At 31.5% G+C, this 14,615-nt stretch overlaps 1 protein-coding gene across 1 annotated transcript in view; it reads left to right on the top strand.

The window, feature by feature from the left end:
• The window catches only part of LOC107687388 (mitogen-activated protein kinase kinase kinase 13-like), a gene marked incomplete at its 3' end in the record, with an annotated part of 57,428 nt that overhangs the window by 9,897 nt on the left and 32,916 nt on the right, over positions 1-14,615 (top strand). The window contains exon 2 of the mRNA XM_016484683.1: positions 9,715-9,789. The remainder of the gene's footprint in view (positions 1-9,714; positions 9,790-14,615) is intronic.

Below are 14,615 nucleotides of genomic sequence, written 5' to 3'. Positions count from 1 at the left end.
AAGAGGAAACGAAAAAATACCATGGAAAGACAGTAAGTTCCCCTCAGACATATTCATATAAACTCCTACCCCTAACTGAATCGCGATTTGTTTAGCATCTCAACCGATTTGAATCATCACATATTTAAATCGATTTTCAACCGGCTCGAGGTTAATAGTTACATCCCTAGTACTGAATAAATGTCATTTAAAAATTCTAAAAAAATAAATATAAAAAAAATTATAAATATATATTTAAATAATATATATCATTTATAAATATATAGCAAAAAATATATATTAATGGCTAAATAGGTTTTAAAATTGATGTCACAGCAAATATTCTATAATGTTTTTTCCACAGTTAAGTAATTTTGAATCTTGTCGGTGCCGATATAAAAAATTATATAAAAATAAAACATAAAAAAAAAAAAATCTTGGTTCAGTATTTTAAAATGGATATGATTTGCTAACTGAAACCGAATATCCGGTCCTTTCTCGACAAGAACCTTTTTGCAGTTTGTCCCATTTTTCTTTATTAATCTCACATGTAAGTAACATTCTGGTCTTGGCTGTTTATCTATGCTAATAAGATTAATTTTTTAAAATATTCACTACACTTTAAAAGTCTTCTGCTCACCAAGGCTGCATTTATTTGATTAAAAATACAGTAAAATTGTGAAATATTATTAGAATTTAAAATAAATGCTTTCTGTGTTAATATACAGTAAAATGTCACCAAGGCTGCATTTATTTGATTAAAAATACAGTAAAATTGTGAAATATTAGAATTTAAAATAAATGCGTTCTGTGTTAATATACAGTAAAATGTCATTTATTCCTCTGATCAAAGCTGAATTTTCAGCATCATTACTCCAGTCTTCCGTGATCTGTCAGAAATCATTCTAATATGCTGATTAGAATTCAGATTATTATCAATGTTGAAAACAGTTGTGCTGCCCAATATTTTTATGGAAACCATGATACATTTTATTTTTTCAGGATTTATTTGAAACCTAAATCATTTTATTTTTCAGGATTTATTTGAAACCGAAATCTTTCTTTGTTCTGTTCTCTCTTTAGTATTCATCCCATCATCCTCTCTGCTCTCTCTGGTCTCCCTTGTTTTCCCTGCTGTTGAAATCTTTTTGCTTGTACTGAGGTGACTGGATGATGTCCAGGCCTGTGTTTTTCTGCATGTGGTTCATTTCAGGTTATTCCTCGCCAGCATCTGTTTTGGAGTATTGTGATTCAGTAGATTTGTATCGTGAAAAGCGCTATACAAATAAACTTGAATTGAATTGAATAGATTCAGTGTGACTGGTTGATATATTGAATGACTGGTGATATAAAATTAAGCGACATCTTGACGGTTGCAATGACTGTAATGCGCTTTTATTCATGAAGATTTGTCGTTAAGAGCATATACATTTTTTTTTTTAGTTCAGTATAGCAAATAATGTTAATATACCGTGGCATGCGAAAGTTTGGGAACCCCTTGCAGAATAGATCCATCTTTTCACACGGAGGACAATTGAAAACTATTAAAAAAGGTTTAAACATTCACGGATGCTCCAGAAGGAAACACGATGCATTAAGAGGGGTGAAAACTTTTGAACAGGATGATGATGTCCAAATTTTTCTTATTTTGTTGAAATATCATTTTTTTCCATTTAGTACTGCCCTTCGGAAGCAACATAAGATACTTGCATGCAGTGTTGGGCAAGTTACTCTGAAAATTTAATCAAATTAATACACACTACCTATAAATATTTGTTATTAAAGCATCAACATTCACAAAACACTGTTATTTTTAACTAAAGCAAGCATAGGCTGCTGCGTACATGGTTTGGCATGACAGAATGCCAGCAAGCTGCTTTTATAATCTCTAAAAAGATGACATCCGTTCATCGCAATCTCACAAAGCTCTGTTATAACACAATGAATATATACATAATGAATCTTTCATAATGTCTACAATTCGTGTGTTATAATGAGAGGATTCGTGGGCACGCACATTTCAGCACTGCACTCCTGACTGGCCATTGCGTTCCAGAAATCAACATTGCTCAACGCAGCTAACACGTGTTATAGCCTAAATAGACCTCGGCTTGTAACTATACTCTAATTACTATTTTGAAAATTATAACGCGTTAAATTACTCCGTTACTAAAAAGGTAATCAAATTACAGTAGCGCGTTACTGCCCAACACTGCTTGCATGTTTCCCGGAAGACAAATTAAGTACAATTTAACTTGATCTTCAAATCAATGCATCGTGTTTCCTTCTGGAGCATCCGTGAATGTTTAAACCTTTTTTAATAGTTTTCAATTGTCCTCCGTGTGAAAAGATGGATCTCAAAATCATAGAGTCACTGCTGGAAAGGGTTCAAATATGCAGAAGATGCTGGAAAACTGAAGAATCTGCAGGAGCTGGAGGATTTTTCTGAAGAACAATGTTCAGTTTAACTGTTCAGAACAAACAAGGGACTCATGAACAACCATCACAAAACAAAAAAACAGTCGTGGATCATCCAGGTAACCACAGAACCAAGGGTTCCCAAACTTTTGAATGGGGTTATTTTAATAATTTCAGCTATTTTTTTTGTCTTGTGGACTGTATGTAAACATCTTTTATGTAAAATATCTTACTCAGGACAGTACTAAATAAAAAATAACATGCATTTTGTATGATCCCTCTTATTTTGTTAAAATCATTCACATTTTCACAGATTCTGCAAGGCGTTCCTAAACTTTCGCATGCCACTGTAGTTGGTAAGTTTAATTAATTTTCATGACTTGATTCAAGTTATCTGTTTTAGTGAGTTGATTCATAAATCTGATTCAATTATTTGTTTTTCACTCTCAATCATTACAAGTACAGTACAAAAGCGTAGATGTACACATCAACAAATCAACAAATGGAATAATAAATAATTATGAAAAATAATAAACATTTTTTATTTGATTCAAGTTGTCTGTTTCAGTGAGTCGATTCATAATTTAGATTCCTCAAGTGTTGTTATCACTCATTCGCAGAATAAATTTTAGATTTTTTAATGTATTGTTTTAATAAAATTTCCCCCCAGGTTTGTTTATTGGTTGCACCTGTAACCACATTCATTCATTCAACTAACAAAATAAATAAGACAAACTAAAAACACTTTTACGAATAAAAACCTATTTGATAAATGTTATAGTATTAATATCTGTCGGTAAATATTGTCTATGAATATGGATTATTATATGTGCATTAAAAAAGAATTAATATAATTCTGTTTTGTCTTTATTTTATTACAAACACATACTTTATTTTAGTTTTTTTTTACAGTATTTTCTTTGATTTAAATGATGCTTCTGTCAGAGCAAATACATTATTATGGAGATATTTTTCAGTCTTTTGCAGTATATTCAGTATATGTTGAGAAGTAATAGTTGTGTAGTTCAGCTCTGTGGTAATCAATACACTGGTGAATGTGCTGCTGAAGGTTTTGTGTGACTCCGTTTATAACAGTCACTGTTACATAACTCATCTGCATGAGGCCATCGGCGAGCACATGCATGTCTGAGGAGGACGTGATACACACCCTGAACCTACTATCATCTGATCTGTAATACACCGTGTGTGTGTGTGTGTGTGTGTGTGTGTGTGTGTGTGTGTGTTGGCGCTTCCGCTATTGACTTTGAACCAGGCATTAACCTCTCGTACAGGGTCGGGGCTGTAAGCCATAACTTCATGTGTCCTTTTGTGTTTATTATTTGTGGCTGATCCTATATGTATTGTAGAAAGATAGATAGTTTTAGCAAAATGTGTGTGTGTGTAGAGAGAGAGAGAGAGAGAGAGATAGAGATACATATATGATTTATTAATTTATTTTAATATTTGTGACCTGTGTCACAATGAGCAATTTTTCAAAAATGAGTTATTTTTTTCTTTTCAAAGACCTTCAGACATCAGACAAAAAATGACTGAGCTACACCCATTTGAAGTCAATGAAGTCAGCAAAGTCAGTTCTTAGAAAAATCTAGTTAAAGTTCTCTGAAGGTTCCAAAGCAAAATCACATAGCAACGTTGCATTGTTTCCTCCACGTCCTTATATATTATTACTATATGAGGGCGATAGAAAATACAGTTTGTACAGTATAAAAACCATTACGCCTATGGAGAGTCCAAATGCAAGCGTGTGTGTGTGTTAAAAAAAAGAAGCAAATTTCATTCACAAAAATTGTTGACACAATTACTGTCCCCCTTTACTTAAAATACACATAAATTGTAAGAATATGATTAATTCCGATTAGGGATGTAACGACGGGCCGTAGTTTGGACACCCCTGCCCTACACCAACCCTACACCTAAACCTACCCCTTACAGGAAAATACTGCCAATTTTTGAATTCCATAAAACACTGTTTTGTATGTTTTTTAAGCCTTTTGTTTTACGGAGACACAGGAAGTGTCCTCATAAACCATGTTTACGTTGTAGTTCCCATGTTCACACACACACACACACACATACATATATGACCATGATGACCATGGGAAAATGTGGGTCTCATGGCCAAACCAGTTGAGAAGCACTGATCTGTTGCATACTAACGTTAAATAAATAAACATGACATGACTGGACTTTACTGGAGTACTGAACCGCAGAGCTCGTGCAGACATCCACATCGCTGTAATCAGATGCATTTTTGACTGCTGCTTTCACACCGCGGTCAGTTTTTGTTGTGCTTTTCCGTTATTGTGAGAAAAAACAATGTTATTATCCTTCAGGAATCATTCTAATAGCTGATTTGCCGTTCAAGAAACATTTCTGATTATTATAAATGTTGAAAATGGTTGTGCCGCTTCATATGTCTGTGTAATATGTTTGCGCAGTGATTGGTGTGTATGTGAGCCGTTGGTTTACTGGAACGTACCCATCTTCAGAGTCTGTGTTTCTCTTATTCATGTTAAGGACACAAGAGCTGTCAGTGTGTGTGTTGCGACGCGTCTCAATAATTAATGAGAGATTGTAACGGAGCCGAAGCAGTGCTGGATCATTTACAGCCCGCAGAGGCTTCAGATTGATTTCAGACTGTATGTTTGTCCTCAATAAAGAGCCTCAGAGTTGGTATGCATGTGAATTATGACTAATTTATCTACTCAACTTTAAATCAGAGACCGTTTGGGTTTCTTTTAGGTCTAGACCTTAACTAACCTTGGTTTAGTGGCAGAGAACTCTTGCCGTGTGACGGTGAATCTCTTCAGTTGTCCGGTCTGTGTTATTGATTGTGCTGAATATGAGCTCGGATGGCATAAACTTTGGAATGCGCTCAGATGTGTCGAACAGGACTAGCTTGCTAAGCAAACATGCCTGACACTCCTGTATGTCAATGCAGTCAGTTTAGTCAATGTTCAACAACACGCCTGACCCGCTTTGACATTAATACACTCTGTTCACATATACTGTTGCATTTTATTGTTATATAATTATTAATCCATGGCATGTTTTAAAAACACAATTAGTGACAAACACATACCACCATAGTTTATGCTAAAATACCATTGTTGAAATGGTTTACTATGGTAAAACTGGTGACTTGAATTAGCCATCTATCATCAAATACTAATGTCAAAAAATGATTGATATTTTATTTAACTTAGTTTTTTTACATTTTTATTTTACTTTAGTAGAATTTATTATTCATGATTTTATTCATTTTTAGTAATATTAGTTTTTTTTGTAGTAGTAGCCTACTTTTATTTTATTTATATATATATATAATAAAAGTACTACTACAAAAAAAATAATATTACTAAACCATTTTTATTTCTATTTAATTTCTATTATTTTAATGTACTAATTGTTTTAGTAATGCGGTTATTTTTTAATTAATTGATTTATATTTTTTTATTTAGTATTTGATTATTTTATTTAATATTTGCTTTTTGCATACTGTAACTGGGAGAATATAAATTAAGAACGTGCAAATTTAACAACCTTTACGAAAGCTCTGATTTTAGAATATGTAATTTTATTTATTTTTTCCTCCGTTTGTGCTTGTCTTGTAAAGTCTGATAAACATCCAACAACCAGGTTTAATCCAATAGTGTTCAGTGGCAATAAAAACAGCAATAAAGTGATCATTTTCTAAAAATCCAATCAGTGTGTGTTAAAATATGCAGATTTGTATTGCTTTTGGTTATTAGTTTTTAGACTGAACTCGGTTTTGTTCGGCTGCTATCGGTATTTTCAGTTGTGTTTTTGTGTGGCTGCTGTTATTTTGTGTTATTTTTCATCAGAGAGAATCTAATGAAGCGAGGACTGTTAAATTATGAGTAACTGACTTCATCTCACATTATTAGAAAATCACAATTAAGCCTCTTCTACCAGCATCATTAATGAATCCTCAGAAGTAGTTATGCATGCATTTATGAAGTCATTAACATAAGGTTTATGATTAATTTATGAACGGGACCCGCCGTTAGCAGAGCTGTAAATGACAGAAATATAAAACAGTTTTTCGTGTCAGAATATTGGGAGGAAACTGAAGAATGTTTTTACATAGTTCACATGAAACTTAATGAACATACAGAATTCTTGCAAAAATTCTGTGAATGTTTCTTATAAATGTACAGGGAAAGGATTTCCTTTGTATTACCTTTTTAATAATTAAATATATCTTTTTTTTTTTTTCCAAGTTTCGTACAATGGAAATGTTTAATGTAAAAGTAAATTAGGCCTACTTGAAGACCTTTTAGATTTAATGACACAAATTGTGACATTATTTTTTGCACACTTTCCTCCTTAATTGTTGTTACTGTAATGCTTTTTAAAAAATTTGCGCTGATGTTAATTCAAATATAAAATATTACAGAATAAATTATTACCTCAATGCATTATTTATTTATTTATTTATTTATTTTTGCTTAACCGTAATGACAATTTAGCTTAAAGTCTGCTGAATGTTAAATGTTAAATTCTGAAAGAATGTTAAAAATGTCACATTGCAAAAATCATAATTGTCTCAAAATGAGTCTGTTTTCTTTAAACTAAATATTTTTTTGATTTCTTTAGATTTTGGGGTGAAACAAGAATGATATATTGACAACAAAATCAGAACAAATAAATATATGTAATGTTTTATTTTGCTTTATTGTTTTATTAAAGGGGTCATATGATGCTTTTTTAAAGATCATTAGTGTTCTACTGAAGAAACAAAGTCACCTACATCTTGGATGCCCTGGGGGTAAGCAGATAAACATCAAATTTTCATTTTTGGGTGAACTATCCCTTTAAAACGTGCTTAAAATGTCACATTGCAAAAATCCTTACTGTCCTAAAACAAGGGTCTATTTTCTTTAACCTAAATATAATTTCTGATTTCTTTCTTTCGATTTTGGGGTGAAGCACGAGACATTTCTTCATTAGAGTCACATTTCTGGGCAGATGTGAGTGAGAGTCTGTGTCACACCAGCTGGTCCTTTATTTGTTTTTTTATTTAACAAAATGCTTGTAATCTTCATTTACAATTCCACTGATAATATGTGAGTCTGGCCTCAGTCGTGTGTGAAGTGTGTCTTTTTCTGAGCTGTCACACTTTAATTGGGCAGACGGGGGTGTAAATGAGATGGGTCTTTGTCCCCATATGGGGCGTATGAGACGGGACGCCCGCGGGTGTGTGTGAGGAGGTGGGACTCATTTGACATGCAGCATCCCTCTTTCATGATCAGACACACACACACACACACACACACTCGGCAGAGGTCTGACAGTTAATGATCCGGGCGTGAGCAGCTGTTCATTAGTTTGTCTCTTTAGTGTCCCGACACCCAGCAAATATTCCCCCTTCATTTCCATCCGTTCACCACCTGAACCTCCGTCAAACAGACCTGTTAATGTGAAGAGAAAGCACAGTTCATAATGTCAAGAGCAAATCTCAATCCTCCCCTAACAATCATATCAAATCTCAGTGTTGCTTAATGTTTACAAAATTTAGAACAAAGAAATTGTGAATATTTCATTGGGACCCACTTTATATTAAGTGTCTTTAACTATGTACTTACATTTTAATTAACCATATGATACATTGCACTTCTTGCATACATGTTTTGCAATTTAATATAAACACGATTGGTACATTTTACCTGACCATTTTTTGGGCATAAGTATAGTGGTTGAAGATAGAGGTCTGCGTGGGACTGTTGAATTTATATGAATTATCTTAAGACACGAAATTAGTTTAATATTTTATGCAACACAATAGGAAAAAGTGTCGCAGAGAAAAAAAAATGCAAATTTAGGTTGTACAAAAATAGCCTATTAGCTATTTTTATTCGTCTTGTCAAAATGCTAAATTCGTTTGACATTTTTCTGTTAACACAGGACAGCGCATCCACACTTTGCTCCATCCTTATTCTGCTGTCACTCATCGACAGCCTGCCTGTTCTGTCTGAGGGCCGTATATTTACCACCGGTACAGCCTGCTCTGAGCATCGTTATGCACATGCTGCGCACAGACCCCGCAAATAAAACGCGTGATGCAGAGTGTGCATAACAGTCCGAGTGCAGGCTACCGGTGGTCAATAAAAATAAAGCGCAGATATGCTGTTCTGAATGGATGTCGGGAACGGGATATTGTTAGACTGCCTGCTCCCGTTCAAATTACAACAGAGTTACCGACTGCTACCGCGTTTTATTCGGGAATTTAATCCCGTGCCGCAAAAAATCTGGTCTCCTGAGACGGGAATGCAGACCTCTAGTTGAAGACACCTAATATTGTATTTTTATTGTATTTATTTAACATTGTATTTTGCTTTATTGTTTTGCTAATATTTTATTTTATGTTTTATTTTACTGTATTGTTTTGCTAATATTTTATTTTATTTCATATTTTATTTTACTTTGTTTTAGTGTTTTTTATTTTATTAATATTTTATTTTACTATATTGTTATAGTAATATAGTATAATTTTATTTTTACTTTATTGTTTTAGTAACTTTTTAAAATTGTATTAATATTTTATTATTTTATTACATTTTTGTTTAATATAGTATTTTACTTTGTTGTTTTGGAATTATTTTTTTCTTTTATTAATATTTTATTTGATTCTTTTATTACAAATATTGTACTGTCAAGATGTAATTAACGAGAGATTTAACACTACACAATTTAACATTTAGATTTAGATTAATCAAGATTTAACACTAACATTACAGCACAGAGTGAAAATATCCAATACATCTTTTCAGTCTTACGTTTTTAACAGGCCACATTTTCCATCTCTTTAACCCTGATTATCATGAGCTGTGCAAAAGATTTCTCCGATTGTTCGCTAATTTGCTGGAATGCATCTCGTCCGTCTTGTTTTGGAAGAGGGATTTGGAGCCGTGCTGAATTTTTAAATGGGTTTGCGGTGACGGAGGAGATTTTCACACGTTCCCCTCTAAATAAATAAGTGACTGTGGAGGAGAGATTGTGTGTGTATGAATGCTTGTGTGTTTGGGGAACTCCAGTGTTTTTCATTCTAGTTTGGATGGCATTCATGGTATTTCAGTCTCTGCTAAACATTAACCCATATTTCGTTCTGGGATTCCCCAGCAGATGCTCAGATTGGCATGTTAACACGTTCAGAAATCCTCACACACTCGCTCTGGCTCAGCTTTTGCTTTTTCCTTTGGAAAGTGCGATCAGAGTCTGATTACTGACCTTGTGACCTCTGAACTCTGACCTCTCTGTATTTATTATTTACAGGTGCGAAGAGAAGAGGAGACACTTTGCAATCGGCGGTAGAAGCATCTCGGGAAATGAGCGTCAACTTCACTGGAGGTACAAACCGTGAGCTTATTATTATTAATGTGCAGGATATGGCATGAAATGAAGATGCTGAATTCTACCATGCATTGGCTAAAATTAAAATAAAGTAAAATAAATATGCTGAGTAAACTGAAAATGAGAAAACAGTTTCTATGCACAGAAAAGGCCTTTTCAGTGAATAATAATTTGTCTTAGTTTTGTACTAAACTGAACTTTTATATTCATTTTATGTGATTATACTGTAAAAAATGGATATTAAAATCAGTTATCTACTTATAACTTATTGCGATTACTTTTATATTAGTTCTTAATACATCACACATGTAATGTATTTATACAATTTTGCATTTACATTTTTACACCTTTTTTTTACCATATGTTGGCTTTAATAAATAAAAAAATTATTATTATTATTATTATTAATGTGCAGGACGTTATACACGTTCACATGCATGACTTTTCTGTTCCTTTTATGTGATGTGATACTGTAAAAATTATTTTTCAAGGTTAAACAAAGATAATTGGACTATGTTTTTCTACTTTAAAATGAGAAAGAAATGTAAAAAAAATATATAATTTAAAAAGAATATTTTTTTTTACACATTTGTACATGTTTTTGATGTATTTGTACAATTTTGCATTTACACTTTACATTTTTAATGCCTTTTACCATAAGTTTACATTAATAAATGCTAACATAACATAAGAATATAATATAAAATATAAAATAAAATTATAGAAAATAAAATTATAATAAAATAAGCGATACAAAGAAATGTTTTTTTTTTTTTTTAATATAGTAGAATTCTAATGTAAACGACACTGATGGTGTTATATTTTATTTAATAATTTTATTATAAATATTGTATTGTCAATATTTGATTGTGTTTTGTTTACACAAACATTATATTAGATTAATGAAGCGTTGCTCTTGCAGCAGTTTCAGCATCAATTTCTGTTTTCTGTACGTCCAGTTGGGTCCAACAACAACTGATCACATAGTTTCAGTGCAAGAATTAAGTAAACTTCAGTTTAATAAATTTAATTGCATGCAATGAAATGAAGTTCTCACAATGTTCAAGAATTGCGTTGCGATAGCTAATTGAATTAACTAAATTGAACAAGCAGCAGAAATAATCTTTTTGCATTTATATATAGTCCGGTTTCCAGAAATGTACAAACTGGTTTGTGGTTGTGCTGCGTTTATGTTTGCCCGGCATGCTGGGAGTTTTTGTGTACACAGCATGCTTTGCTGTAGCACCGAATGAGGTCAAAGAAAGGAAAGGCTTCAGCAAGTGGAAGTTTCTGCTACTTCTGTGTTGTGGTTAAGCACAAACGGGATAGAGTGTTTCAGTTTAGAGCACATGCATGCTGGTTTTACTCTCTTTTACTCTCTTACTATATACACTATATAACAAGAACAGATGAAATTTGAATCTTTTTGTATGTCTGTGTTGTTTAATGTCCTATACTCGTGTCATAAATTTGGTGCTAGTTTGTGTTTTGAACTGAAAACAAATGCAAAAGCTTATTCTGTTTATCTAAAAGCCAAACATTGCACTGCAATTTGAGTTGTAAACAGCGTTTTATTTTAGTGAAAGTAAGTTTTTGGCTTTTTATCAGATTGTTAGCTTTTTTAAGTGCTTATTTTAAGAAATAATAATAATAATACTAAAAAATAACTTTTTTAATTTAGTATAGAATTTTATTATAATGAAAGCAACATCTTACCATATGTTCGATTTTTTATTTTTTTTTCCTTGTTTTTATTAACTAATTATTTAAAAAAAAATCAATTATGACTAAATTATAAATAATTGTAAATATCAAATAAATTATTATAACTAAATATTTCAGATTTTTCTTTTTGTTAAATAAATAAAAAAATTATTATTATTATTATTATTAATGTGCAGGACGTTATACACGTTCACATGCATGACTTTTCTGTTCCTTTTATGTGATGTGATACTGTAAAAATTATTTTTCAAGGTTAAACAAAGATAATTGGACTATGTTTTTCTACTTTAAAATGAGAAAGAAATGTAAAAAAAATATATAATTTAAAAAGAATATTTTTTTTTACACATTTGTACATGTTTTTGATGTATTTGTACAATTTTGCATTTACACTTTACATTTTTAATGCCTTTTACCATAAGTTTACATTAATAAATGCTAACATAACATAAGAATATAATATAAAATATAAAATAAAATTATAGAAAATAAAATTATAATAAAATAAGCGATACAAAGAAATGTTTTTTTTTTTTTTTAATATAGTAGAATTCTAATGTAAACGACACTGATGGTGTTATATTTTATTTAATAATTTTATTATAAATATTGTATTGTCAATATTTGATTGTGTTTTGTTTACACAAACATTATATTAGATTAATGAAGCGTTGCTCTTGCAGCAGTTTCAGCATCAATTTCTGTTTTCTGTACGTCCAGTTGGGTCCAACAACAACTGATCACATAGTTTCAGTGCAAGAATTAAGTAAACTTCAGTTTAATAAATTTAATTGCATGCAATGAAATGAAGTTCTCACAATGTTCAAGAATTGCGTTGCGATAGCTAATTGAATTAACTAAATTGAACAAGCAGCAGAAATAATCTTTTTGCATTTATATATAGTCCGGTTTCCAGAAATGTACAAACTGGTTTGTGGTTGTGCTGCGTTTATGTTTGCCCGGCATGCTGGGAGTTTTTGTGTACACAGCATGCTTTGCTGTAGCACCGAATGAGGTCAAAGAAAGGAAAGGCTTCAGCAAGTGGAAGTTTCTGCTACTTCTGTGTTGTGGTTAAGCACAAACGGGATAGAGTGTTTCAGTTTAGAGCACATGCATGCTGGTTTTACTCTCTTTTACTCTCTTACTATATACACTATATAACAAGAACAGATGAAATTTGAATCTTTTTGTATGTCTGTGTTGTTTAATGTCCTATACTCGTGTCATAAATTTGGTGCTAGTTTGTGTTTTGAACTGAAAACAAATGCAAAAGCTTATTCTGTTTATCTAAAAGCCAAACATTGCACTGCAATTTGAGTTGTAAACAGCGTTTTATTTTAGTGAAAGTAAGAGTTTTTGGCTTTTTATCAGATTGTTAGCTTTTTTAAGTGCTTATTTTAAGAAATAATAATAATAATACTAAAAAAGAACTTTTTTAATTTAGTATAGAATTTTATTATAATGAAAGCAACATCTTACCATATGTTCGATTTTTTATTTTTTTTTGTTAAAATAAATAAATACAATAATTGTTTTTTGTTATTTTTTATTTATTTTATTTTATTAATTTAAAAATTAGTATGACAAATGACATAAATGACAAATGGATGACTTTTGCAGTGACAGGCCTAATGTGGCACCAAAGATTTAAATTAATTGTTTAAAAGTAATTAATTAAAAATAAAATATTTTAATAATAAATAAGAATAATTATAATAAACAGTAACAAAATGTTTTCTTTCCATGTATTTTTTAATTTTTTTAATTTAGTATTTTAAATTTGCATTTTATTATAGTAAGAGTGAGACAATTTTTGGCTTGTTACCAAATATATCTTCTTTTTTTTTTTTGATTTTGTATAGTACTAAAGTAAATGGCAAAATTGGTGAGACGATAATAAACAGCATTTTGTTATAGTAAAAGTGATATAATTTCTGACTTTTTACTGCATGTTGTTTTTTAAATTAATTAATTAAAAATGAAAAATGTTAATAATAAATAAGAATAATTATAATAAACAATAACAAACTTTTTTTAATAAAAAAAATTGTATTTTAAATTAGCATTTTATTATAGTATAATTGAGAATTTTTGGCCTGTTACCAAATGTGGCTCTTTTTTTTTATATATATATATATAAATTGAAAGTTATTGGTTATTAATCATTATTCTTTTTTATTACTAAAAATGTAGTATAGTACTAAAGTAAATGACATAAATGTATGGACGGCGATAAACAATATTTTATTATAGACAATATTTGACTTTTTACCATATCTTGGCTTTAAAAAAAATATTTTAATAATAAAAATAACAAACAATGACAAAAAATAACTTATTTAAATTGGTTAGTTTAAATTTAGCACATTACTCAATTAAATGACATAAATGGATGATGTTGCATTAATAAAATGTCGCAGTCACATCAATTTCAACATGTGGGTCTAGATCTGGATTTCTGTACATCCAGTTTTGTACATCAATTGATCATGTAGTTTGTTTGCAGTGACAGACTGAACATTGCACTTCCATTTGTGACTCTTCTGAATTGTAGAGATGGTTTTATTAAAGTGGATGTGAGATCAGCGGTGTTCAGGAGGATGTGTTGGGAAAGTGCTGAACTCGCGCCGCCAGCGTGACCTGTATTCATTCACTGAGCCCGACATCAATCTGCCATCTGTGTTATTCGTGGCGTTTGGCGTTCGCAGCTCCTTCTGACCGAACCGCTGCTAGTTAGGCCAAATATGCGCTTTACAGCAGCGTCTGCTGCTCCGCTCATGCAGAATTAGGGCTTACGCTGACGTCAGGATGGAGAGTTATGTTTGAAAGAGGCTTAATGTGTTATATGCTCTGGATTTGGTTAAAAATATCAGCCAATGCACAAATACACAACAGGATTCATTTAGTCACATGCTGGATGCGTGCAGACACACACACACACACACACACACACACTCCAGCACAAACATATGTTCACACATACACACTCGCCAAGCGCCAAATGTGAGTAGAAACGGGATTCGTTGGGAAAATAAAATGCCAGTTATTCACCAGCTGTCTGGACATTCTTTTTCTGTTTTTGCCATTTGACTTATAAG

The sequence above is a fragment of the Sinocyclocheilus anshuiensis genome, unplaced genomic scaffold (genome assembly GCF_001515605.1).
Source record: "Sinocyclocheilus anshuiensis isolate Anshui unplaced genomic scaffold, SAMN03320099.WGS_v1.1 scaffold5000, whole genome shotgun sequence".
In the NCBI taxonomy this organism is placed as follows: Eukaryota; Metazoa; Chordata; class Actinopteri; order Cypriniformes; family Cyprinidae; genus Sinocyclocheilus; species Sinocyclocheilus anshuiensis.
The sequence above is the reverse complement of the archived record's forward strand: the minus strand, read 5'-3'. Positions and strand labels throughout refer to the sequence as shown.